Source organism: Oryctolagus cuniculus, chromosome 17, assembly GCF_051225735.1.
Source record: "Oryctolagus cuniculus isolate XC-2025 breed Fujian yellow rabbit chromosome 17, ASM5122573v1, whole genome shotgun sequence".
NCBI classification, from domain to species: domain Eukaryota; kingdom Metazoa; phylum Chordata; class Mammalia; order Lagomorpha; family Leporidae; genus Oryctolagus; species Oryctolagus cuniculus.
The window spans coordinates 68,804,672-68,829,665 of record NC_142883.1 but is presented as its reverse complement, the minus strand read 5'-3'; the positions used below and the strand labels follow the sequence as shown (position 1 = coordinate 68,829,665).

The 24,994-nt window shown below is 45.4% G+C and overlaps 1 pseudogene; it reads right to left on the bottom strand.

The window, feature by feature from the left end:
* Positions 1 to 23,659: 23,659 nt before the first annotated feature.
* LOC149121349 (zinc transporter ZIP1 pseudogene) lies at positions 23,660 to 24,625 on the bottom strand (annotated as a pseudogene).
* Positions 24,626 to 24,994: the final 369 nt, after the last annotated feature.

Genomic DNA, 24,994 nt, shown 5'->3' with positions numbered 1-24,994 from the left:
ACCACGAGTACCTGGGGGGGTCACCTCTGTGGGTGACCATGGTACCGGGGGGGGGGCCTGACCTCCATGGGTGACCACAGGTACCTGGGAGGGTCCGACGTCTGTGGGTGACCATGGGTACCCAGGAGTCTCACCTCCGTGGGTGAGCACTAGTACCCGGGGTGGCTTCACCTCCATGGGTGAGCACATGGTAACTGTGGGGGGCTCACCTCCATGGGGGACCACGGGTACCCGGGGGGGGGGGGTGTCTGACCTCCATGGTTACCACATGGTAACTGAGGAGGCCTCACCTCCGTGGGTGAGCACGTGGTAATGGGGTGGCCTCAACTCCGTGGGTGATCATGGGTACCGGGAGGGCCTCCCCTCCGTGGGTGACCACCTTCATGTGCGGCCGGATCATGTGCAGGTCGATGCGGTGCTCCTGCTCCCCATGATGACCGTGAGCCACAGGTGCCCGTTGGCTGCACCGCTGTCCTCTGCCACACCGTCTGCAAACAGATCTGCGCTGTCCCCAGGCATGTTCTTGGCGGTGGCCACCAGGGTGTCATCTGGAAGCAGCACCCCTGGGGCTGGACGTGTCGGCCTCTCACAGCCGCCTTCATTCTCCTGACCTGGCTGCCTGCCCCCTTACTGGACCTGGCTCAAGTGCCACCTCCTCCAGAAAGCCTTCCTTGATTGCACCTCCGGTACACTTGACTCCTAACACTTCCTGGGTCGCTTCCCCTTTAACTGAAGCAAACAGCCAGAGGCCCAGGGGGTCACGGTGGGCTGCTCCGTGTCCCCCACCCCTCAGCAGAGCCACATTGCTGACAGCAGCGCGGGAACTAGGGTCCACAGCTGTGCCATGGAAGACACAGTGCTGGGGGCAGAAGTCAGACCCAGCTGCCTTCCGGGTCACTCCCCAGGCCTGCAGTGCTGGGGCGGGAGCGCCACTGGGGTCCCCTGTGCTGGCAGGTAGCGCCCAAGCCACCCCGGCAGCCAGAATCCTGAGCAGAGCTGGGACTGGAACCCGGGATCTGATGGGGGGAGCGGGCGTCCTCCCGGCCTGCCCTGGGGTCCTGCACACAGCGCTCCCCTCTCGGGCTCGGCCGCTGAGCTCTGACCTGAGCGCTGGGCGCCGCGTCCAGCGGGGACCTGGGGGCTCCTGTTTGGTGTGGGGATTGAGACCAGGGCATCCCGGGTCAGACTGTGTTCCGGGCCCAGCTCCCTGCACATGCGCACCTTGGGAGCAGCGGTGAGGGCTCAAGTGTGGGGGCCCCTGCAGTTCCAGCATCCCATATGGGCACAGATTTGAGTCCTGGCTGCTCCACTTTTGACCTAGCTCCCTGCTAACATGCCTAGGAAAGCAGCACAAGATGGCCCAAGTACCTGAGCTCCTGAAACCACGTGGGAGACTGGGAAGAAGATCCTGGCTCCTGGCTTTGAATCAGCCCAGCTCAGACCATGTGGCCACTTGGGGAGTGAACCAGAAGGTGGAAACGCTCTCTGTCTCTCCCTCTCTCTCTGTCTCTTCCTCTTTCTGTAACTCTGCCTTACAAATAAATAAATACATCTTTAAAAAAAAGAAACAAACTGGGATGGAGGAGCTGGTAGGCTCTAAAGACAAAGAAAAGGAAAGGGAAGGCCTAGTTCTATTGCTTGCTCAGTTTATGATGTGTTTGTATTCAAATATTCCACTATACCCAATAATAATATACAAGTGGCATATGGAAGACTTTCTCTTTCTCTCCCTCTTACGGCCTGTGACTCTACCTCTCAACCAAATAAATAAAAATCTTTTAAAAAAAATAGATCAGGCACTCATGTTGAGGTTGCCACTGAAGGCACAAGCCTCCTGCACAGCTGGGTAGCAAATGTCTTTTCAAAGATGTTGTCCTGGATGGCAGAAAACTGGATCCAGGGTTTGTGGGTGTCCAGGTCAAAGCCCGTGGAGAGCCCCTGCAGAGATCCAGGCTAGCAGCATGGGACCAGCTCCCCACTGGGTCCTTGCATGCCAGCTCCCACCCCCAGAAGCCTCCCAGGCTTCTACACAGGGTCCCCCTTCATGTTTCAGATGAGTTAGCAGATGTTGGCAGTGCGGGGTGCAAATGAGGCTCTTTGGCTAGAGCCCAGCAGTTCTCCTATCTGGGTTGCTCAGGTGCTCAGAAAGGCATGTGGTCACCACATGGACCTCATTCTCACCTAGGAATAAGAGGGCCCTCCCCCAGCCTGTGCTCCTCTCAGACCCCTCCCTTGCACAGCCCCATTTTCTGAGGAATAGCAGACACAGGATATTTTCCCATCTGTGTCCTTCCCTCATGGTCACGGCCCTGAATGCATTCTGGTCTGATCAGTACAATGACTCACTTTCTTGACATCCTTCCTCTTTCCACACTGAAAACTCTTCAAGAAAGAGACCACATCTTGTTCCTTTGGGATCCCTGACCCCTAAAAAGAGGTTCAACATACAGCAGGAGCTTAGCAAGTATCCACCAAGGAGCAGAGCTGAGGATGGGGTGCACTGATGTGGACACCTGTGGAGCTCCCCAGTGAGGGCAGCCAGCACCAAGCTCTTCCTGCAGCCCACCTGCTCAAAATGCTCACCAGGACACCCTGCAAGGAAGCCACACAGGGGTCTGCCTCTTGCAAAGCAAGGGGGAGGAGGGGCAGCAGCCCTCACTCCGGAGGCTCAAGACTGCCAGTTCTCCCACTGAGGCTTCTCTCTAGGCCCCAGTTACACTGGAGGGAAAGAATTCTCCACTTAGAGGATGATTGCTGCCCCTATGACTGATGCTTTGTTGAATCGAGAGGATCCTGGCTCAGTGACTCCTGTCCTTCCTCCAGGAAGTCCACAAACACAGCAGCAGGGACCCTGAGAATACCTGTGGTATCTGGCAGACCTAGCAGTCCAAGTGCCGGGTCCCACCTCCCATGGTCTTCATAAGGAGCCCTCCACAGCTGTGCCCCATCCTGCCAGTGTACCTGGAAGGCATGGGCCAGGTAGGGTGGATGTAGCCTATGGAGAAGGTGGCAAGTACCCAGGAGCTGCTGGACTTTACTGCAGGTCCCATGGGTCATTGGGGGTGCTAAGCAGTCACAGAAAAGTAGAAGAAACAGTGCACTCTATCTTCAGCCTCATCAGGTTCTTGACACTCAGTAGGAGGGACTCCTGAGCAAGAGTGCTCAAGGATCCTGGGGACAGTCAGCTGTTGGATGAGAAGGCACAGATGGGCCAGAGTCCATGCGATAAGTGTGGTCAGAAGAGTGTTTTGCTGACAATGCCATTGCAGGGTCAGCATTAGAGCTGGGACTGGGAGGAGGAAGCCATAACCAAGGTGAAAGGCTTCTGGGAGTGGTCAGGAGGGGAATGAGCCAGTTGCATGTCCCCTGCCAGTACTTCTAGCCCTACAGGCCCTGGGCCTGCCCCTGGGGACAAAGAAAATGGAAGGAGGTATAGCATGGGGGCATGGAAAGCAAGAAGGAAGCTGTGATTCAGAGGCACCAACCTGGCCTTCTGGGGACAAGAGGGAAGAAAAGAAAGGGAGGCACATGCTGGCTGACTTAGATAACATACCCCTCACCTACAATAACCCACATACCTCCTGGGAATCAACTCCTCTTCTTGCCTGTACATCTTATCCCCAGGGTGTTTTCTAACAGGAAGTCTTCCACATTGACCTAATACATTTTCTAGACTATCTATACTGTTTCTTTTTCTTTAATTTTCATATATTTGAGAGGCAGAGAAACAAAGATAAAGAAAGAGGCTGTGGCACATGGGTTAAAGCCCTGGCTTGAAGCGCCGGCATCCCATATGGCGCCAGTTCTAGTCCCTGCTGCTCCTCTTCTGATCCAGCTCTCTGTTATGGCCTGGAAAAGCAGTAGAAGATGGCCCAATTCCTTGGGCCCCTGCACTCATGTGGGAGACCCAGACGAAGCTCCTGACTCCTGGCTTCAGATTGGCTCAGTTCTGGCCATTGCGGCCATCTGGAGAGTGAACCAGCAGATGGAAGACCTCTCTCTCTGTCTCTACCTATCTCTGTAAATCTCTCTTTCAAATAAATAAAATAAATATTTTTTAAAAAAGTGGCAAAAAGGTCCTATGTACTTATTCACTCCCTAACAGACTACAACAGCCAAGGCTGGGCCAGGCTTAAGCCAGGAGCCCACAGCCCAATATGGGTTCCTATGTGGGTGGTATCAGTATTTGAGCCATGACGTGCTACCTCCCAGGAAGCTGGAATCTGAACTGGAGGTGGGACTTGAACTCAGGCTCTCTGATAAGGCAGCATTGTTAACTGTTGCATCACAATCCTTCTCCCAATTTTACACAAAAATCCACCTCAGATTCCATTAAATTCACCTCAAGTACTATAGGATTAATCCATATTTGAATTATATGGGGGTCCTATATACTAGCCTACATCTTATAAAGCTTCAAACTATTCTACTCTCTATCTCCACTGATTATAGAAGGTGGTGGGAATCACTTCTGTGATTTCTTTAGGTGAAGAAAACCCCATTTATCTTTTTGGCATATGGAAATTAATTTTAATAAACAGAAGGTTATCTGTCCACCTTAAGAATCAAATACAAGAAACTGCACCTGCAACAGTGACGAGCACAATGCCTTGAAGGTTCATATAAAAAGGGGATTAGGGATGGATGATTGGTGCAGCAGTTAAGAGACCCACATCGTATATCAGTGTGCCTGGTCCAAGTCTCATTTCCATGCCAATCCAGGTGGCTGCTAATGCACACCCCGAGAAGGCAGCAGAAGACAGTGTTACAGGGAAATGGTGGGACAAACATTTGGGGGGAACATTTTCTACCCTCAATTTCCAGACTGCTTATTAACCCATGACTCCTCTCAAAATAGCTCAGAAATCTGGGTCCCTGCCACCCACATGTTAGACTCTGATTGAGTTCTAGCCCCCTGCCCAGCCCTGCTTGTTGTGATCATTTGAAGTGCGGGGGAAGTAGTGAATGGAATTTCTGTCTCTGTCATTCAAATAAAATATAAATAATTAGATACTTTTTTTTTTTGACAGGCAGAGTTAGACAGAGAGAGAACGAGGGAAAGGTCTTCCTTCAATTAGTTCACCCCCCAAATGGCCGCTATGGCCAGCGTGCTGCGCCAATCTGAAACCAGGAGCCAGGTACTTCCTCCTGGTCTCCCAGGCAGGTGCAGGGCCCAAGCACTTGGGCCATCCTCCACTGCCCTCCCAGGCCACAGCAGAGAGCTGGACTAGAAGAGGAGCAACCAGGACAGAAACCGGTGTCCCAACTGGTACTAGAACCTGGGGTGCCAGCCCCACAGGCGGAGGATTAACCAAGTGAGCCACGGTGCTGGCCAATTAGATACAATTTTAAAACTAAATAAAAAGAAGACTGAATCTGTTATGCCTTTTTTGGCAGTGTTCAGTTACTGAGAAAGTTTAGTTGTAAGCAAAATGCTTTGAGCGTTCTTAAAATTCCACCTGATGGCAGTTATATGGACTGGTTTAAGTTGAAACCAAAAACGACCTTTAAGAATTTTATTTCGGGGGGCCAGCATTGTGTCACAGAGGGTAAAGCTGCTGCTTGCAATGTCAGCATCCCCTATGGGTGCGGGTTAGTGTCCTGGCTGCTCCATTTCGATCTAGCTCCCTGCTAATGGCCTGGGAAAGCAGCAGAAAATGGCCCAGGTACTTGGGCCTCTGCTACCCATGTGGGAGGCCAGATGAAGCTCCTGGCTCCTGACTTCATTGAGGCCATCTGGGGAGAGAGCCAGTGGATGAAAGATTCTCTCTTCTCTCTCTCCCTCCATTCTTCCCTCTTCTCTCTCTCTCTTTCCCTCCTTCACTCCCTTCTTCCCTCTTCTCTTTCTCTCTCACTATAACTCTGACATTCAATTAAATAGACTTCATGGCTGCCTAGTAAGTTGTTGTTTCAATTTTAGCCACTCTACGCAAACACAACATCTTACACAGAAATAGCTAAAGTGTGTTTCATTGCATGTACACAAGCAGAATAGAGTAAATTTATGTGTGGGAATCTGAGGGCCAGAGGAAAAGTGGATGCTTTAGAGAGGTCACTTCAGAAAGAAGGATAAGAGGGCAATGATTTCGCCTAATATTCCTCTTCCTCCCTTGCTGTCTTCCACCACAATCCATGGCCCAACTCAGTGCTCAGGCACACCAGAAAGACCCTACTTTCCACTATCATCTGATGTATGAGCAAGAGAATATGATAGCCTCATTTTCATAACACCCAAGTGTCATTTTCTCTAATTGTTGTCTTTTCAAGAAGCAGAGACAGAGATAGGAAAGTAAATAGAGTTCCCAACTGCTGCTTTACTCTCCAAATGGTCAGAACTGACCCCTGCTGAAACTGTAAGCTTAAAACTCAATCCAGGTATCCCATGTAGGTGTCAGGAACTGAACTATTAATGCCATCACCATTGCTTCTTAGGTTCTTCACTAGCAAGATGCAAGAGTCAGAAATCAGCTGATAACTGAATGCTGGTACCATGATATGGGACATGGGGGTCTCAGCCGGCATCTTAACCACTAGGTTAAATGCCCACTCCCTTGTGTTCTTATTTTTTAAGGATTTATTTGTTTATTTGAAGGCAGAGAGAGAGAGAGAGAGAGAGAGAGAGAGGTCTTCCATCAACTGGTTCACTCCCCAAATAGCCACGACAGCCAGAGCTGTGCTGATCTGAAACCAGGAGCCAGGATCTTCTTTCAGGTCTCACATGTGAGTGCAAGGGCCCAAGGACTTGGGCCATCCTCCACTGCTTTCCCAAGCCATAGCAGAGAGCTGTATCAGAAGTGGAGCAGCTGAGACTCAAACTGGAACCCATATGGCATGCCAGCACTGCAGGTGGTGACTTCATCTGCAATGCCAAAGCACTGGCCCCCTGTGTTCTTATTTTTGATATGATGTTTGCAAAGGGAGTCACACTATCAATAGCATATTTCCTGATGGTCACAGCTAACCAACTAGTATATATTTTCTTAGAATATGGAGAAGAAAAGATCATTTGAAATAATTCCTCTATCCAATATTATTTGATCTCTTAGTTTCACCTAGTTTCCTAGGTGAATGTTCACACCTTGATGAGCCCAAAGGTACAAGTTTGCTTCCTTCTTTCCACTTTGAGGAATCATTCTTAAGTGGAGGATCAGGTAGGAAGAGGGGAATCCGGAGAGGAGAACTCATTGATCACTGCACACTTCATAGTTCTCAACTGGAGGGATGGACAAATATTCCAAAATATGTGTGACCAAAGGAAGACTGTAGAACTTTGAAAACTGATTGCACACTCATTGTACCCAGATGTGATATGAATTATGCATGAATGCAGTATTACTCATTTTTTTTTCAGAGAGAGACACACATTACCACAATGAGATGGATACCTAAGACAAGTTACTTGTGGGGGAATGATGTTTATTTTCCCTTATGGCTTTGTAGGTATATTTTGTAGGTATATTTGTAGGTATATTTTGAAGCTAATTGCTTCCACAAGGCCCCAGCTCTAGACATCACAATCGGATTATGTTTCCACCCATTTACTATCATTAACATAAGACTTGGGGAACCATACCTTTAAAGATGTGCCTTTGGGCCCACACCCTAACTAATATCCAAACCATAGTGAATGAGGTGGGCAGGTTCAGTTAAGTGCCTAGCAGCAAGTTTGAAGGAAAGGAAGAAAATGTGGTAATTTCTGAGGGTTAAAAAAGAATTATCTCAGCAAAATAGCTTCCCAAGTCAGTTCCTCTTTTGGCTAATCTTTCTGTGCACACTTTGCCCCATGGTTATCAGCAAGGCGATTTGCTAAAGAGCAAGTGGGCAAGCACACCTAGAGCTGGATTTGACGAGGTCACTGCCACACAAAAGTGTCCATCCTGCCCCTATCTTTTTCCTGCAACTTTATCAGTTGAAAGGCTACTTGGAGGGGCAGCGCTGTGGCATAGCGGGAAAAGCCACCACCTGCAGTGCCAGCATCCCATATGGGTGCCGGTTCGAGTCCTGACTGCTGCACTTCTGATCCAGCTCTCTGCTGTGGCCTGGGAAAGCAGTACAAGATGCCCAAGCACTTAGGCCCCTGCATCCATATGTGAGACCTGGAAGAAGCTCCTGGCTCCTGGCTTTGGATTGGCGCAGCTCCGGCCATTGCAGTCAATTGGGAAGTGAACCAGTGGATGGAAGACCTCTCTATCTGCCTTTCCTTCTCTCTCTGTGTAACTCTGACCTTCATATAAATAAATAAATCTTAAAAAAAGAAAGGTTACTTGGAGTGGTATGAGTCTGAAGGGTGGGAAGGGAACAAGAGGTATGCCCATCCATGCCACTTGACATCTGATTCTCTTTCCAAAAATCACATGTAATGTAAGTGGAATTAAATAAGGAGTCTCTTTCATCTGGCTTCTTTCATTTGACATGTTTTTGAGGTTCATTCATGTAACCTATATCAGTAGTTAGTCAATATGTTTAAAAAAGAGAATTTTGTTGAGAAACAATTCACATAACATTCACCCACTTACAGCATATAATTCAATGATTTTCGCATATTCTCAGATATGTTCACAATGAATTTTAGAACATTTCATCTCACAAAGAAACCCTGTGCCCTTTATTAATCCCTTATTCTTGAAAGTGCCCCTATTCAACTCCAATTCTTTCTTTCTTTCTTTCTTTCTTTCTTTCTTTCTTTCTTTCTTTCTTTCTTTCTTTCTTTCTTTCTTTCTTTCTTTCTTTCACAAGTAGAGTGGACAGTGAGAGAGATAGACAGAGAGAAAGGTCTTCCTTTTCCATTAGTTCACCCCTCAATGGCCACTGCAGCCAGTGTGCTGTGGCTGGCGCACTGCGCTGATCCAAAGCCAGGAGCCAGGTACTTCCTTCTGGTCTCCCATGCAGGTGCAGGGCCCAAGCACTTGGGCCATCCTCCACTGCCCTCCTGGGCCACAGCAGAGAGCTGGACTGGAAGAGGAGCAACCAGGACAGAATCCAGCTCCCCAACCAAGACTAGAAGCCAGGGTGCCGGCGCCACAGGCGGAGGATTAGCCTATTGAGCTGCGGCGCCAGCCTCAACTCAAATTCTAATCTACGATATGTCTCTGTAGATTTTTTTCTTTGCATGCTTTGAGCTCTTTAATTTTTTTAAATTTATTTTTTAAGTAATACAAATTTCATAAGTACAACTTCAGGAATATAGTTATTCTTCCACCTCCTCCTCCTCCATCTCTAGATTTTCCTATTCTGGACTCTCATATGAATTGAATACTATCATATGGACTTTTGTGACCATTTTAATCACTCGTGTGTGTCTGTAACTCTATGGCAGTGAGTACATTCACACTGTTGCAATTCCATCTTCACTACCATCTCCAGTATGTTTTCATCTGCTAAGCCCAAACTCTGTACCCATTAGGTGGCATTCTATTTTATGGAAAGAGAAAACTGTATGAAAGGAATTTATGGAAATTGAATACCTGGGTACTGATTTTGATTAAATTATCCTTGCTGTGACTCCCTGGGAAAGTGTACTTACATCCCAGTGTGCTGTCATGGATGACTCCAACACCGTCTCTAATCTCCTTTACCTTCTCTCCTTCTCACTCGCTTTTGATGACATTGCTTCTCAATAAGCAGAATAAATAAGGGCACCCACCACCACACCTACCCATTAATAGGAGCAGTGGGTACTCTGCCTGCCCTTCCCCTATTAAATATGAACTGTCTGTCCTCTCGTGGCCCATTCCTTGACACGGATCTAGATCTTTTTTTCACTCAACTACTCAAGGACAGTGGACCTACCAGCCATTTACACATTTAACTGAAATTTTTGCCAATATCTTAAATCAGCAGCAGCAGCTTATACATCAGGCTACATTATTTGGTAAATCAAAAGCAAAACCTGAGCACCCTTTTCCCTTCAACCACTGCCCCAATTCTCTGTTCCTTTGTACAGAAAAAAATCACCAAAGAATTACCTGCAGTTTCTCTCTCCACTTTCTCTTCTCTCAGTCCCTCTGAACACACTCTAATAAGGCTTTTGATCACATACTCTGCTGCACTGCTCTTTTCAAGGTCACTAATAACCTTCAAGAAGTTAAACTAAATGAACAAAATTAAATGGTAATTCTTTAGACCTTATTTCACCTACCATTCACAGTTATTTATTACTGTACACCATTTCCCCCACATTTAATAGCTTAAAAGCAAGAAACACACCATCTTCTCTGGGTGAGAAATCCAGAAATGTTGACATACATAGTTCTGTACCTGGTTTCCACAAGCAGCTGCATCGAGCTGTTGGCTGGGCTGCAGTCATCTGAAGGTATGGCTGAGGCTGGCAGATTCACGTCCAGTACACTCACTCGCGTGCCTAGAAACGCAGTGCTGGTTGTTAGCAGTCGGACTCAGTTGTGCACCATGTGGATTTCTCTGTGAGGGCTGTCTGAGCGCTCCCAAAGTTGCGATGCTGGCTTATTCTCCAGAACTTATTTAAAAGAGAGCAAAGGAGAAATTTAAATATCTTTTAGGATCTGGCCTCATAAGTCCCACTCCATAGTTTCTGGAATATCTTCTAGATTACGTAGGTGAGTCCTAGTCAGTGTGGGAAATGACTGCACTGGGGCTGGAGCACCAGGACATGAGTCATTGGGAGCCATCCCGGAAACTGACACAGTGGTGTGACTCCATTGATTGTTCCCTTCCTCTCCTTCCTCTGTCAGTCCTGTTTCTGTTTTTGTTCTTGTTCCTGTTTCAGTTCTTCTTCTTCTTCTATGTCCCAATATTATTTTTAAAAAGGTTTATTTTATTTATTAGCAAAGCAGGGTTTACAGCAGAGAGGGAGGGATGGAGGAAGATAAATAAATATATATGCATATATATGTGTGTATATATATGTATATATATATATGGAGAGAGAGACAGAGACAGAGAGCGAGAGAGAGAATATGTCATCCACTAGTTCAGTCCTTAAATGGCCTCCACTTTGGGCTTGGCAAGGCCAAAGCCAGGAGCCTGGGACCCCATCCAGGTCTACCATGTGGGTGGTAGGGGCCCAATTACTTGGGTCATCCTCTGATATTTTTCTAGATGTATTTGCAGGGAGCTGAATCAGAAATGCAGCAGCCAGGACTGGAACTGGGACTCATGGAATGCTGGCCTTGTGGGTGGTGGCTTGACATGCTGTGCCACAACATATTAATGATATATGGATATAATTGTAGTTTTTGACATTCAGTGAAAGGAAAGGCCATCACAAAAAAATCTTAAAAATATTAAGAAAATTAATTAGCCAATAGGCACTCTCAAGAAATTAAAACAGAATCATCTTTACAGAGTTCATAGAACTTACAAAGGTGCTAAGAGAGCTTTATGAAATTCTTAGGGGTGAAAATTTGACTACAGACACTAAAATCCACTATATTCTGAAAAACAGTTTCCCGAAACACAAATATAACATAGAATTAAAAAAAACTATAAAGACTAACAAACTGAGCCAAATTTTGAAGAACTTGAAAACGACTTATGGAATATTCCAAACTTTCAAGGAAGGAAAAAACATTTGTTCCCCACACTTGTCCCAAGTGAAAATAAGTAGAATATTTTTAAATTTCTTTTGGGAAACCACTATTACACAGATGATGAAACTCGGAATATGATACAAATTAAAGTGAAATTAAAGAGCCTCTTGTTCAAAAAGATATGCAAATATTCTTTTTTTAAAGATTTCTTTTATTTATTTGAAAGACAGAGTTACAGAGAAAGGTAGAGACAGAGAGAGAGGTCTTCCATCCACTGGTTCACTCCTCAGATGGCCTCAATGGCTGGAGCTGTGCTGATCTGAAGCCAGGAGCCAGGTGCTTCTTCCAGGTCTCCCATGTGGGTGCAGGGGCCCAAGGATTTGGGCCATCTTCTACTGCTTTCCCAGGCCATAACAGAGAGCTGGATTGGAAGCAGAGCAGCTGGGACTAGAACCACTGAGACTAGAACTGGTGCCATATGAGATGCCAGCACTTCAGGCCAGGGCTTTAACCTGATGCGCCATAGTGCCGGCCCTGATATGCAAATATACTAACCAAATATCATATAAATTTGGGCCCCTTGCTGTGGCATAGTGGGTAAAGTCATTGCCTGCAGTGCCAGCATCTCATATGGGCACAGATTCACATCCCGGCTGCTTCCCTTCCAATCCAGCTCTCTGCTATGGTCTGGAAAAGCAGTGGAAGATGACCCTAATCCTTGGGCCCCTGCACCTCTGTGGGAGACCTGGAAGATGATCCAGGCTCCTGGCTTTGGATCAATCCAGCTCCAGCTACTGCAGCCATTTGAGGAGTAAACCAGCAGACGAAGACCTGTCTCTCTCTCTCTCTGCCTCTGCCTCTGCCTCTCTCTAACTCTGCCTATCAAATAAATAAATATTTTAAAATATTATATAAACCACATATGAAAAACTAATAGATCAATGACAAGCAAGATACACTAAAAAGTGTAAGAGTATTTAACATTCTCAAAAAAACATGTAAATCATCCAGGTAGGTGAAGAATACAAGGGATTACATGATCACTTAGATTAAATGTTTAAAAAGCATTGAATAAAATTCTGCATCCAGCCATAAAAGCCAAATGTTAGCAAAATATTTAAAAATAATGATTTGCTTAATCAGATCAAGATTATGTAAAATTAGCATGCAATAAATTACTTAAGGAGCACTGAGAGATCTTTCCTTGGACGCCCACCTCTCATAACATTGTACTGGACCTATAGTCAGGGAAACAAAGACATGTAAGATAAAAGAATCACATTTTTTTGCAATACAATTGTTAATATATGTGGATGACATTACATACAAAGATAATTCAATCTAATCCCCAAACAAATGCAACTGATAATTAGCTATAGCAACACTTCTGGGCAGTAGATCCACATATAAAGCCAATTGGATTACTAAGTACCAGCGAGAAACAAAGTGGACAAAAGACAGACTAGGAAACACATATTTACAAGAGAAATGAATCAGAAAAGGATTCAATCATCTAATACCTTTATGCACTCTTCAAATCAATTTATAGAACGTAAATGACCATACAGAAAAATGACCCAGGAATGTGAAGAAAGACAAGGGCCCAGGAGTCACAGTCAGCAAATAGAGACTCGCCTGCAGCAGGTCATTGCAGGCTCCAGCTCACGGATCCCTGTGGGAACAGAGGTGCAGCGGCCTGGGCTGCAGCGGAAGACAGAAAGGGGGAGGAGGCAGCTTCAGACCACAGCCCAAGCTTCTCCCCTCACAACCCCCACACTGCACACCCCAAGTCACCGCCCTCCTCTGATTGGCTACACCTTTGTGACGTGGAACACTCCCCCTCCAGCTTTGCAAACAATCCAATCAGGTGCGCCCACGCAGTATTACGTAAACACGCGGGCTCTTCGCGTCACAGTGGTAGTCAGGCTCTGCCGCCCAGGGGGCCAGGGTGTTCAGCCTCTTCCCGTCTGTGAAAAGGAAGCCGGACGGCTCAGAAGTTTGGTGTCTGGAGAAAGGGAGGCGGAGTTGGCGGACCTGCTGGAACTGGATGCAGGGGGCCATGCACTTCCCCATGGTCGGCTCTGGAATCTGTGGCCATGGCCTTGGGCAAAGTACAGTGAGTGGCGAGCTTGATCATCTTCCCCTTTACCTCCAGGCCAGGGAGGCCAGAGCACAGCCTGCAGGGGGACGATGCTGAGGTGATGTTTCCAGGTCTCTTGCTGACGTTTTTTGCTAAGAATGCAATTTTTCTTCTCAATCAGCATGGTATGTTAAAGTGAATCTGTTGGGGCCAGTGTTGCGGTGCAGTAGGGTAAGCCACAGCTAGGGGCCCTGCATCCCATACTGGATGGCCAGTTTGAGGCCCAGCTCCTCTGCTTGTGATCCAGTTACCTGCTATTGTCGACTTTTAGGGTATCAATACAATTCATTTGAACTCATTGTTTTTTAAGTATTAAGCCGGCGCCGTGGCTCACTAGGCTAATCCTCCACTTGAGTGCCGGTACCCTGGGTTCTAGTCCCGGTTGCTCCTCTTCCAGTCCAGCTCTCTGCTGTGGCCTGGGAGTGCAGTGGAGAATGGCCCAAGTGCTTGGGTCCCTGCACCTGCATGGGAGACCAGGAGGAAGCACCTGGCTCCTGGCTTCGGATCAGCACAGCGGCGGCTGTAGCGGCCATTAGGGGAGTGAACCAATGGAAGGAAGACTTCTCTCTCTCTCTCTCTCTCTCTAACTCTGCCTGTCAAAAAGAAAGAAAGAAAGAAAGAAAGAAAGAAAGAAAGAAAGAAAGAAAGAAAGAGAGAGAGAGAGAGAGAGAGAAAGAAAGAAAGAAAGAAAGAAAGAAAGAAAGAAAGAAAGAAAGAAAGAAAAGAGAAAGAGAAAGAAAGAAAATGAGTTGGCAAGTGTAAATATGTTGGTAGAGTTTTGTGTTTTGGTAGAGTCTGAAAAATATTGTTATTACTTCTTTAAATGTTGCATAGAATTCACAAAGGAAAGCATCTGGTCAGGACTTCGTGGTAATGTTTTAAATTATTAATTACATTTATTATTATTATTATTTGATTTTTGACTGCTTTAGGCTACTAATATTTTTAGTTTCTTCTTGAGAGTGACAATTTGTAATTTTCTAGCAATGTATGTATTTCATATAAATTGTTGGATCTTTTGACATCTTGATTCACAATATTCCTTTATAATCTTTTAAATTTCTGTAAAATTATTGGCAATATACCCTTCTTCATTTCTTAGTTTATGAACTGTGTCTCTTCTGTTTTGGTCTTGGTCTAAGAAAAATCATCCCATCTTGTTGACCTCTGCAACAAACCAATTTTTGTTTCACTGCTTTTCTCTTTTGCTTGATGCCCCATACTTAAAGAGGTCTGGCAATGTAACCATTTCTGTGTGGACATCTATATCTTATAACTGACTGGGAAGGCCGGCGCCATGGCTCACTAGGCTAATCCTCTGCCTGCGGCGCCAGCACACCAGGTTCCAGTCCCCGTCGGGGCACGGGATTCTGTCCTGGTTGCTCCTCTTCCAGGCCAGCTCTCTGCTGTGGCCCGGGAGTGCAGTGGTGGATGGCCTAGGTCCTTGGGCCCTGCACCCCATGGGAGACCAGGAGAAGCACCTGGCTCCTGCCATCGGATCAGCACGGTGTGCTGGCTGCAGCGCGGCGGCCATTGGAGGGTGATCCAACGGCAAAAGGAAGACCTTTCTCTCTGTCTCTCTCTCTGTCAACTCTGCCTGTGGGGGAAAAAAAAAATAATAACTGACTGGGAAAAGCAAGGAAGGTACAGAAGAATAAAATTCAAGTCCCTGAAAGGCTGTAGTAGAGAAGAAGTGATCAGATTCTTCTACTCACCTAAAAGTGGAACTCCTATCTGGAGTAGACAAGGCACAGAGAAGCAAGCATGCGCATGGTTTGCCCCTGTTCTGTAACACACACACTGTAGACTGAGACAGATTTGGGCCCAGATGCTAAACTAGATGCTCTGCTACCTGCATGTATATGGTCATATTTTACACATAGTTCTTTTGATTTCCCTAAAAACAATGGTGAATTTTTTATATAAATAAGATAACAAACCATCATCATGTAGACATCCATGAAAGGATTGAAGTTGTGAGAACTAGGTGTTTGGTGCAGTGGTGATGGTACCATTTGGGATGCCTGTAGCCCATATTCAGATGTGTGGTTTCATGGTTTAACTTTGCTTCCAATTCCATCTTCCTGCTAATGTGCACCGTGGGAAGCAGCAGGTAGTGACTCAAGTAATCTGGTCCCTGCCACACCCATAGGAGACCTGGATTAGGTTCCCAGCTTCTAGCTCTGAATTGGTGCACCCACAGGTCTTTCAGGCATTTGGGTAATGAACCTGTGGATGTGAAACCTGTGTCTGTCAGTTAGGTTATCTGTCTTGCTGTCTCTGTGCTAGTAAAATAAATGGATGAAATAAAGTTAATAGTGGTGGGTCCTGTGGCACAGCCGGATAATTCCCTTGCTTGAAGCACTGGCATCCCATATGGGTGCCGGATTGTGCCCCAGCTGCTCCAGCTCTCTGCTATGGCCTGGGAAAGCAGTAGAGGATGGCCCAAGTCCTTGGGCCCCTGCACTCACAAGTGAGACTTGGAAGAAGCTCCTGGCTCCTGGCTTCAGATCAGCTCAGCTCCAGCCATTGTGGCCAATTGGGGAATGAACCCTCAGATGGAAGACTTCTCTCTCTTTCTGCCTCTCCTCTCTCTGTATAACTCTGCCTTTCAAATAAATGAATAAATCTTTTTTTAAAAAAGTTAATTACTTATCACTGCAAGGAATGCAGAGTTTGGAATTTGACTTTAGCCTATTGACTACATTGTAAAACAAAAATCATTTGAGAAATATAACAGTACTCAATTTCTATAACATAATTTATAATATCCAAGAAAAAATTCAGAATCAACCCCCACCCAGGTAAAGAAAAAAAATGTGATTATAATCAAAAGGAAAAAGAATCACTAGAAAGAAACTTAAGTTAACCCAGATTTTGAAAGTAAAATATAAGATGTTTATGCTATACTTATACTATATGTTTATAATATAAAGGATGATATATCAAAATTAGCAGTAGAAAAAACAACTGGAAAAAACAATGGAAATTCTAGAGCTGTATGATACAGTAATAAAATAAAAAATACATGTGGACTAAATCACAGGTTACAAAAGGCAAATAATAACCCATATTTTAGCTTTAAATATGCCATGGGTTTTTGAAAATATTTATTTTATTTATTTGAAAGACAGTTACAGAGTGAGGTGGAGCTAGAGAGAGGGGGGGGGGGTCTTCCATCTGCTGGTTCACGCCCCAAATAACTGTATGATTATTAGACTGATTAATGATTAATAATAATATATAATAATATACTATTATTATATTATTAGACTGATTTTTTTCAGAGAAAATAAATCCACAGAGGTGGGTGACCAACTGTAGGCGTGCACATTGGTGGAACACATGGCAGGAGGCCCCAGACACAAGCAACCAGCCTTTTTTATCTTAGGAGGGCTAGGGGTAGAGTGGGAGTAGGGGCAGTTGACAAGACTGCCCTTGCTCCAGGGGTTGGTTTTAGCTCCTTTGTCAAAGATAAGTTGGTTATAGATGCGTGCATGGATTGATTTCTGGAGTTTCTATTCTGTTCCATTGGTCTACACATTTTATTTTATTTTTTTTGGCCAGTACTAGGATGCTTTGATTTTAACTGCCCTGTAATATGTCTTGAAAGTGGTATTGTGTTGCCTCCAGCTTTGTTCAACTCTGATGTCCATCAACTGAAGACTGGATAAAAAATATGATGGTACATATACACTATGGAATACTATTCAATGGTTAAAAAAATAAACTCCTGTCTTTTTCAACAAAATGGTTGCAAGTAGAAACCATTATGCTTAGTGAAATAAGCATAATGTCCCTAAAAGACAGATACCATACATTTCCCCTGACCTGTGGTTACTAATAGAATACCTAAAATGTAATGCATACCGAGTGAAATTGACACTTTAAGATTTGAGGAACATCTACAGCCCTTGTCTCTACTATTGAGGAACAGTGTTTTTTTCTTCGTACTATTTGTTGAACTCTTTACCTAGTGTAGGATGAATCTTATGAGTATAAAATAAACTGAAAATATATCTTTGTAAAAAAATGAGTGGGAATGGCAGAGGGAAGAGGAAGAAGGATGGGAGTGGGCAGGATGGAGACTAGAGTGGGAAACATCACTATGTTCCTAAATCTATCTATATGAAATACATGAAACTTGTATACCTTAAATAGCTTTTAATGATACCACTTTTAAGTAAATTTTAGACATCCAATTTTATCAGATTATGGAGTTTTCAAAATTTAATACATGCATATTCATTCACTTTTTATTTTTCTTCTATGTCTAGATTTTTACAAATTTTTTATTTATTCTTGGCTTCTTTTCTTTTTTCTATCTTTTCCTGGCGTAGGCGCAATGACATCTGAAGTCACAGTTTTAATATCTGTATTGCTGTTACATCATAGCATGGACCTTCTAGCTATCTGCAGGAAAAGTAGACAAAGATGAGAATATACTTACTTGTCATGGTTCCTATAATAAATTACAACTTATAGGGTGGTTTAAGTGATAGTACCTTATGACTCATGGCTCTGGAGGTTGGAAGTTCCACATGGAATGATAGCAGGATTTAAAAAAAAAAAAAACTACATGTTTCTCTAAAAAAAAACTGATGAAAAATGATTAATCACCTATGAGTATTATGATATTCGATGTTCACATTTACTAAAGATAAGCAATGAAGAATGAGAACTAAAAGTTAAATAAAAATTTATACCTCTAGTAATACAGACCAGTCAGCATGAGACATGTTTTCCTAAAGGTCATCCTGTCAGAATGTCATAGATTTGAGGTTGTTGGAAAATTCAGAGTAATGTCTTCTCAAGAAACCTGTTACTTTTTTCCGTGTCCTGGTATTTGAAACTACCTGCGGGTAATGCCCCAAGATGCCCCAGTGGTCACAGTCCCTAGGAGTGTGGAGTGAATGGCAGCCACTGTGTCTGCTTGGAGAGCAGCAGGAGGAAGGTGGGCTTGCCCTGGGAGTAGCTGGTGCCCCGAGGTTGGGGGTCTCTGCTGTATACCCTCCATCTATATTCCTAATGCCTTGGGAAATGTTCTACACTTCACTCTAGTTCCCATTCCTTGGAGACGAATTATTAGTTAAATTAGAGGCTGACATGGAAGGGCTAAGACAGAAGGGATTCATGTACTCATGCCTTGTGAAGGGAGAAAACCTTGTGAAGGGAGAAAAGCTTCAGGCCAAAGAAAACCACCCTAGCTAAGTCATGTGATGTGGCATCTGCATGGGAATATGTATTGGCACCAAGCCTTTAACCTTTGAGGCCCGTGCTAACTGGAGATGGTATAACAGTTGAATTGGTCGGCAATAATAGGTGTTGGAGAATTGCACATTTAGTGTTAAATGTGATGCCAAACAAAAACACCCTGGGTTAGAACATTAAACTGATTTTGGATGATTGTTGGGTTGCTGTTCTGAATCAAGCCGATTGATCATTCCACACTGCTGAGAAGGAAAAGTAGAAATGTCAGCTTTCTGAGTTAGATTTTCTGGCTGCTTATGTATGTTTTTCTGATTCTCTAACTAGCATAAGCCTCCGATTTCCACATGGAGAGTGATTGCCAAGGCGTGGAAACCTGTGTCAGCTTCTGAATGTGGGTTCCTTTGTGAACTGTGAGCTAAGCTGGCTGCTTCCCAGAGCTGGTTCTTTTATGTGCTTTGTAGAAGCTTGCTGTTTTCTAATTACACTTTGCCCCCTTATTTAGGAATTATGTGCCATGGTCTGAGTGTTAGATGTTTACTGTCTTGCTTGGAACCTGCGTTACTCAGTTAAGGCTTGAAAAGAGAATTCTTGACAGCCATGGGATCCTTACCCAGGTGAATCAATGGGCCTTGGTGAGCTCAGGTGCGTTCCTGATCTTTTCTGCTTCTCCGCTCAGAGATGATGAAGTCCTGATTCTTTCAGATGTTCTTTGTGGCTTATTGTCAATTTCTCCCAAAGGAGAGGCTTGTTTGGTTTTGTCTTCATGAATTTTCCAAGAAGTTGATGTTACCTATTGATACTACACTAATTTTTTTTTGCCTCAGGCAGTTATGCTTGTAGCATGGCGCTGTCTGAGGCTGTGGATTCACCCCATTCTCTCACTGCTGCTGCTGTTCATGGAACTTGGCTTGTTTCAAGATTATTTATGCATTCATTTATTTGTTTTAGAGGTTTATTGATTTGAAAGGCAGAGTGACAGAGAGAAGGAAAGAGAACTTCCATCAGCTGGTTCACTCCCCAAATGGCTGCAATGTCCTAGATTGGGCCAGATGAAAGCCAGGAGCTTCATTTAGGTCTTGACATGGGTGGCCAGGGCCCAAGGACCATCTTTTGCTGCTTTCCCAGGTACATTAGCAGGGAGCTGGATCAGAATAGGAGCAGCTGGGAATCAAACTGGCGCCCATATGGGATACCTGCACTGTAGCTGGCGGCTTAACCTGCTGCACCACAGCATCGGCCCCTCAAGTTTATTTTTGCTGTTGGTGATAATTTTATTTTTTGGTTTTAATTCTGCAAGAGGTAATGCAAGATAATTTTTTTTATAAATTGGGAAAATTCCATTGTTTTATAGACTGAAGAATCTGAAATTTAGTGGGAAGTGTTGATACAGTAGACAAATCATATACTTTTTCATGTCTGTGTATTTATTTTACAGTATACCAAAACTTGGAGGAGTGACCTTATTTATTGACTTTTTTTTTTAATCTGGTATTAACTGGCATCTCTGTGTGATTACACATTTGCTAAATAATAATAACCACTTGTTTGTTATATAACTGTTTTTGTTTACACTGTTTAGCAATGGTGTATCTGTATTTTTCTTTGCAATTCTATGAGTTTTGGCCTTATTTAGTGTGATGTTCTATTATCTATAAGCATTATAATGTTTTTTCAGAGAACTGCCTGCTGTATCATTATGTAACTCTCCATATATTTCTGACCTAAATCCTGATTTGTCTGAAATAGGTATAAGTATTCCAGGTTTCTTTGGACTGGTGTTATAATGATCTATAATATATTTCTTTTTTTTTTTTTGACTGGCAGATTTGACAGTGAGAAACAGAGGGAAAGGTCTTCCTTCCATTGGTTCACCCCCCAAATGGCCGCTACTCTCAGCAGGCTGCACCGATCCAAAGCCAGGAGCCAGGCACTTCCTCCTGGTCTCCCATCTGGGTGCAGGGGCCCAAGCACTTGGGCCACCCTCCACTGCCTTCCCGGGCCACAACAGAGAGCTGGACTGGAAGAGGAGCAACTGGGACTAGAACCCGGCGCCCATAAGGTATGCGGGTGCTGGAGGCAGAGGATTAGCCAAGTGAGCCATGGCACTGGCCCCCCTATATTTCTGTATATATTTAAATTTACATCTCTTTGCTTGTCTTTTAAAATACCTATCTGTATATCTTAAGTTGACAGACATGTCTTTACCGTATAAAATGAAGTTTGGAACTACTTATACACTGAGGAATAGATAAATTAAGCTAATTAATGGTATGCACTTTGTCACATACCTATTTTTAAAGATTTTATTTATTTATTTATTTGAAAGACAAAGTTATAGAGGGAAAGGATGAGGCAGAAGAGGCAGAGATTTTTTCTTCTGTTGGTTTACTTTTCAGATGGCCACATGGCAGGACTGGGCTAGGCCAAAACCAGGAACCTGGAACCCCATCCTGGTCTCCCACATGGGTGGCAGGAGCCTAAGGATTTGGCCATCTTCCACCGTTTTCCCAGGTGAATTAGCAGGGGGCTAGATCAGAAGTGGAGCAACTGGGCCGTGAACCAGCACTCCTGGAATGCTGGTATAGCAGATGGTTTCTTAACCCACTGGGACACAATGCCAGCCCCCACATATTTATGGTAAAATGCTAAAATATAATCTCCTCATTAATGTAAATAGAATACATTGTTATTAATTTTTGTCACTATTTTTTGTACATCAGACCTCTTAAAATTATTCTTCTTATACAGATGAAATTTTTATCCTTTGGCCAATGTGACTTTTTTTTTAAAGTGTGTCTTTTTTTTTTAAGGAAAAGATTTGTTGGGGCCAGCACTGTGGCACAGTGGGTTAATGCCCTGGCCTGAAGCGCTGGCATCCCATATGGGTGCTGGTTCTAGTCCCCGCTGCTCCTCTTCCATTCCAGCTCTCTGCTATGGCCTGTCACAGCAGTAGAAGATGGCCCAAGTCCTTGGGCCCCTGCACCCACTTAGAAGACCTGGAAGAAGCTCCTGGCTCCTGGCTTCAGATTGATGCAGCTCCGGCCATTGCAGCCATCTGGGGAATGAACCAGCTAATGGAAGACCTCTCTCTCTCTGTTTCTACCTCTCTCTGTAACCCTGTCTTTCAAATAAATAAAATAAATCTTAAAAAAAGATTTGTTTGTTTATTTAATAGGCAGAGTAATAGAGAGGTAGAGGTAGAATGAGAGAGTGAAGGTCTTCCATCTGCTGGTTCACTCTCCAGATGGTTGCAATGGCTGGAGCTGTGACTATCCAAAGCCAGGAGCTAGGAGCTTCTTCCAGGTCTCCCACATGGGTACAGGGGCCCAAGGACTTGGATCATCTTCTACTGCTTTCTAAGGCCATAGAAGAGAGCTGAATTGGAAGAGGAGCAGCCAGCCGGGACTAGAACCAGTGCCCTTATGGGATGCTAATGCTGCAGGCGGAGGATTAACTTACTGCGCCATGGCACCAGCCCCGAGGGTCTTTTTTTAAGGTTTATTTTTATTTATTTGAAAGGCTGAGTTATTGAGAGAGGGACAGAGCTTCCATCTGCTGGTTCATTCCACAAAGGGCTGCAATGGCTAGAGCTGAGTCAATCCAAAGCCAGGAGCTTCTTTTAGGTATCATGTGCATGCAGGGGCCCAAGCAGTTGGGCCATCTTCTGCTTTCCCAGGCTCATTTAATGGGGAGCTGGATTAGAAGAGGAGCAGCTGGGATTTGACCAGTGCCCATATGGGATACTGGCACCGTAGATGGTGGCCTAACCTGCTATGCCACAATGCCAGCCCCATCTTAACTTTTAATTTGCCTATGTTATTCTCTTTTTTGTATAAACCTTTTTTTATTTGGGTAGCATGTCCCAAAGCAGGTCAGTTAGTAAAAATAGGTTCAAGAGAATACAGCCTGATGCATAGCACTCCTTCCCCAAAAATAACCCTGGTGGGTAGAAATCTCCCTATCCACTTGGGCTCCTCCAGTATTAAACAACAACAACAAAAAATTTGGTAGCTCAGTATTTATCATCTGTGCCTGGGGCACCATGTCCATGTTCCATATTCCTAAGGTGCAGCAGTGGTAGGTGGCCCCAGCTCTCCAACAGTCCCCCGACACACATCCCGGCAAACATTTCTGCTCCCCACTCTCCCTCAAGGATCTGGGACCAAAATAAAGCAGATTCCCTCTACTGAGGTGCTGGGCAGGGCTCACTGCCACATCACTGTGCTTTGAGAAGAAGGAAGGAAGCTATTTGGCACTTTGAAATAGAGGAGTGTGCAGAACTGGAGATGCCCTAGAAGGTAACAAAACTGCCAAGGAGAGACCATTTGGTACTACTCCCCTGGGAGAAGGGAAGCGGGAAAACTTATATGAGTACAAGAGCAGGAAAGTAGGAGGAGTCCACTCCAGTGGCAGGTGCTGGAATTGAAATGGGCTAAACCCAATAGGACACTGACTCTGGGCCCATGTTCTCCTCTTACGCTTACCCCATAGCAGCATGGTTCTACCTCTAGCTTTCCTAGTGTCAGTCTGTCCCTATCCATAGTCCCTGACCAGTCAGTGTCCTCTGATCATCTCTCTAATGACTTAACTGTCTTGTTTCTTGGGCCAGCCTTTGTCTGCCCACTGCCTTCTCATTGGTCGAGATAATTCTAAAGCCTCCATCCCTACCTCTCAGAGAACTCTGTGGTCCTCAGTACCTCCCTTCCCCATTCCTTCTTCCCCCCACATACTTGGGGGAGGGGAGGAAGGGAGGGCAGCGACACCTGCTAATCAACCTCCCCTGCCCCTCTCTTGATGTGTCCTAGATTTGAGTGAGGAGCAGGTCAGTGAGCAGAGCAAAGCCTGCTATGAGCAGAATGACCTTGAGGACCCTCTGCTCAGAAGTGGCCAGCTCCTGAGGCAAGATTCCCAGTAAGGTGATATAGGGGAAGGTGCCCACTGCCATGCCCTCTAGCACAGACTGGGCCAGCTGGTGCAAGGTTCTGCCAACTCTGCCAGAGCTGCACACCCAGCCCAGTGCCTAGAGGTGTCATGCTTGAGAAGAGGATCCCACAGCCAGCCATGACCTTTACTCGCAGGTGGCTCTGCAGCAGCCATAGAGACAGGCTAACAGCCAGGATACCCTTGTGGAGCAGCAAAGCCAGATAGAGCTCCATGGCCCGAGCCTGGTCCTGCTGCAGCCCCACTGCTAGCCCCTCGAACACCGAGCGCAGGGCCAGAGAGAAGACCAGTACACAGGCACGCAGGGCTGAGGGGCTGCCGGGGCTCCATGTGCCTGTGGGATGCCTGGACCATCTTGCCAATGCTGTGGCCCACCATGCACTGTTCCCAAGCAGAGCCCTTGTTTCCTCCCGTGGTGGTAGCCCCAACTGCTCCTTGTAAGCCAGGGTGATCTGTTCCATCACGAGGACCAGGAAGAATCTCATGGCTAAGATGAACTCTTGTAGGAGAAACTGGAGTGTCATGTGCAGGGCTGCCCAGGGCCTCATCTATCACAGCTACGTAGTCAGGCAGCAGGTCCAGGAGACAGGTGGCCAAAAACACCCCCCCCCCCCCAAGCAGCTCACTAGGCTCAGGGCTTTCTGGAGGGAACCTGAGGCTTCATGGCTGGCTCCAGGCTGCCACAGCATGCAGAGGGGCACCAGGCTTCAGAGGAGGGTGAGCACCAGCAGCAGCACCAGGGCCTCCAGCCCCCCGGGCACTGGGGCTCCAAAGCCACAGCCTCTAAGCACCACACCAGGGGCTCTGGCTCTCCCCAGGGCCCCATGGCAGTTGTGGTTCCAGCAACTCTCCGACCTCACCAGGGTCTCACTACCGTTGCTCTTTTAATTGATATATTTAGATAATATGCATTTAATGTTATTTATATCATTAGATTAATATTTTCCATAATTATAATCATTTTCTGTTGTAGTTCTTGTTTTTCTAAAGTCTTATTTTTTGGTTAATGGGAAGACAGAGACAGAGAAAGATCTTCCATCTGCTGGTTCACTCCCCAAATTTCTCAAATAGCCATGGCTAGGCCAGGAAAGTTAGGTGACAGGAACTCTGGGTTTCCAACCAGTGTGGAAGAACCCAAGTATTTGAGCCATCACCTGCTGTCTTACAGGGTGTGCGTTAACAGGAACTTGAATCA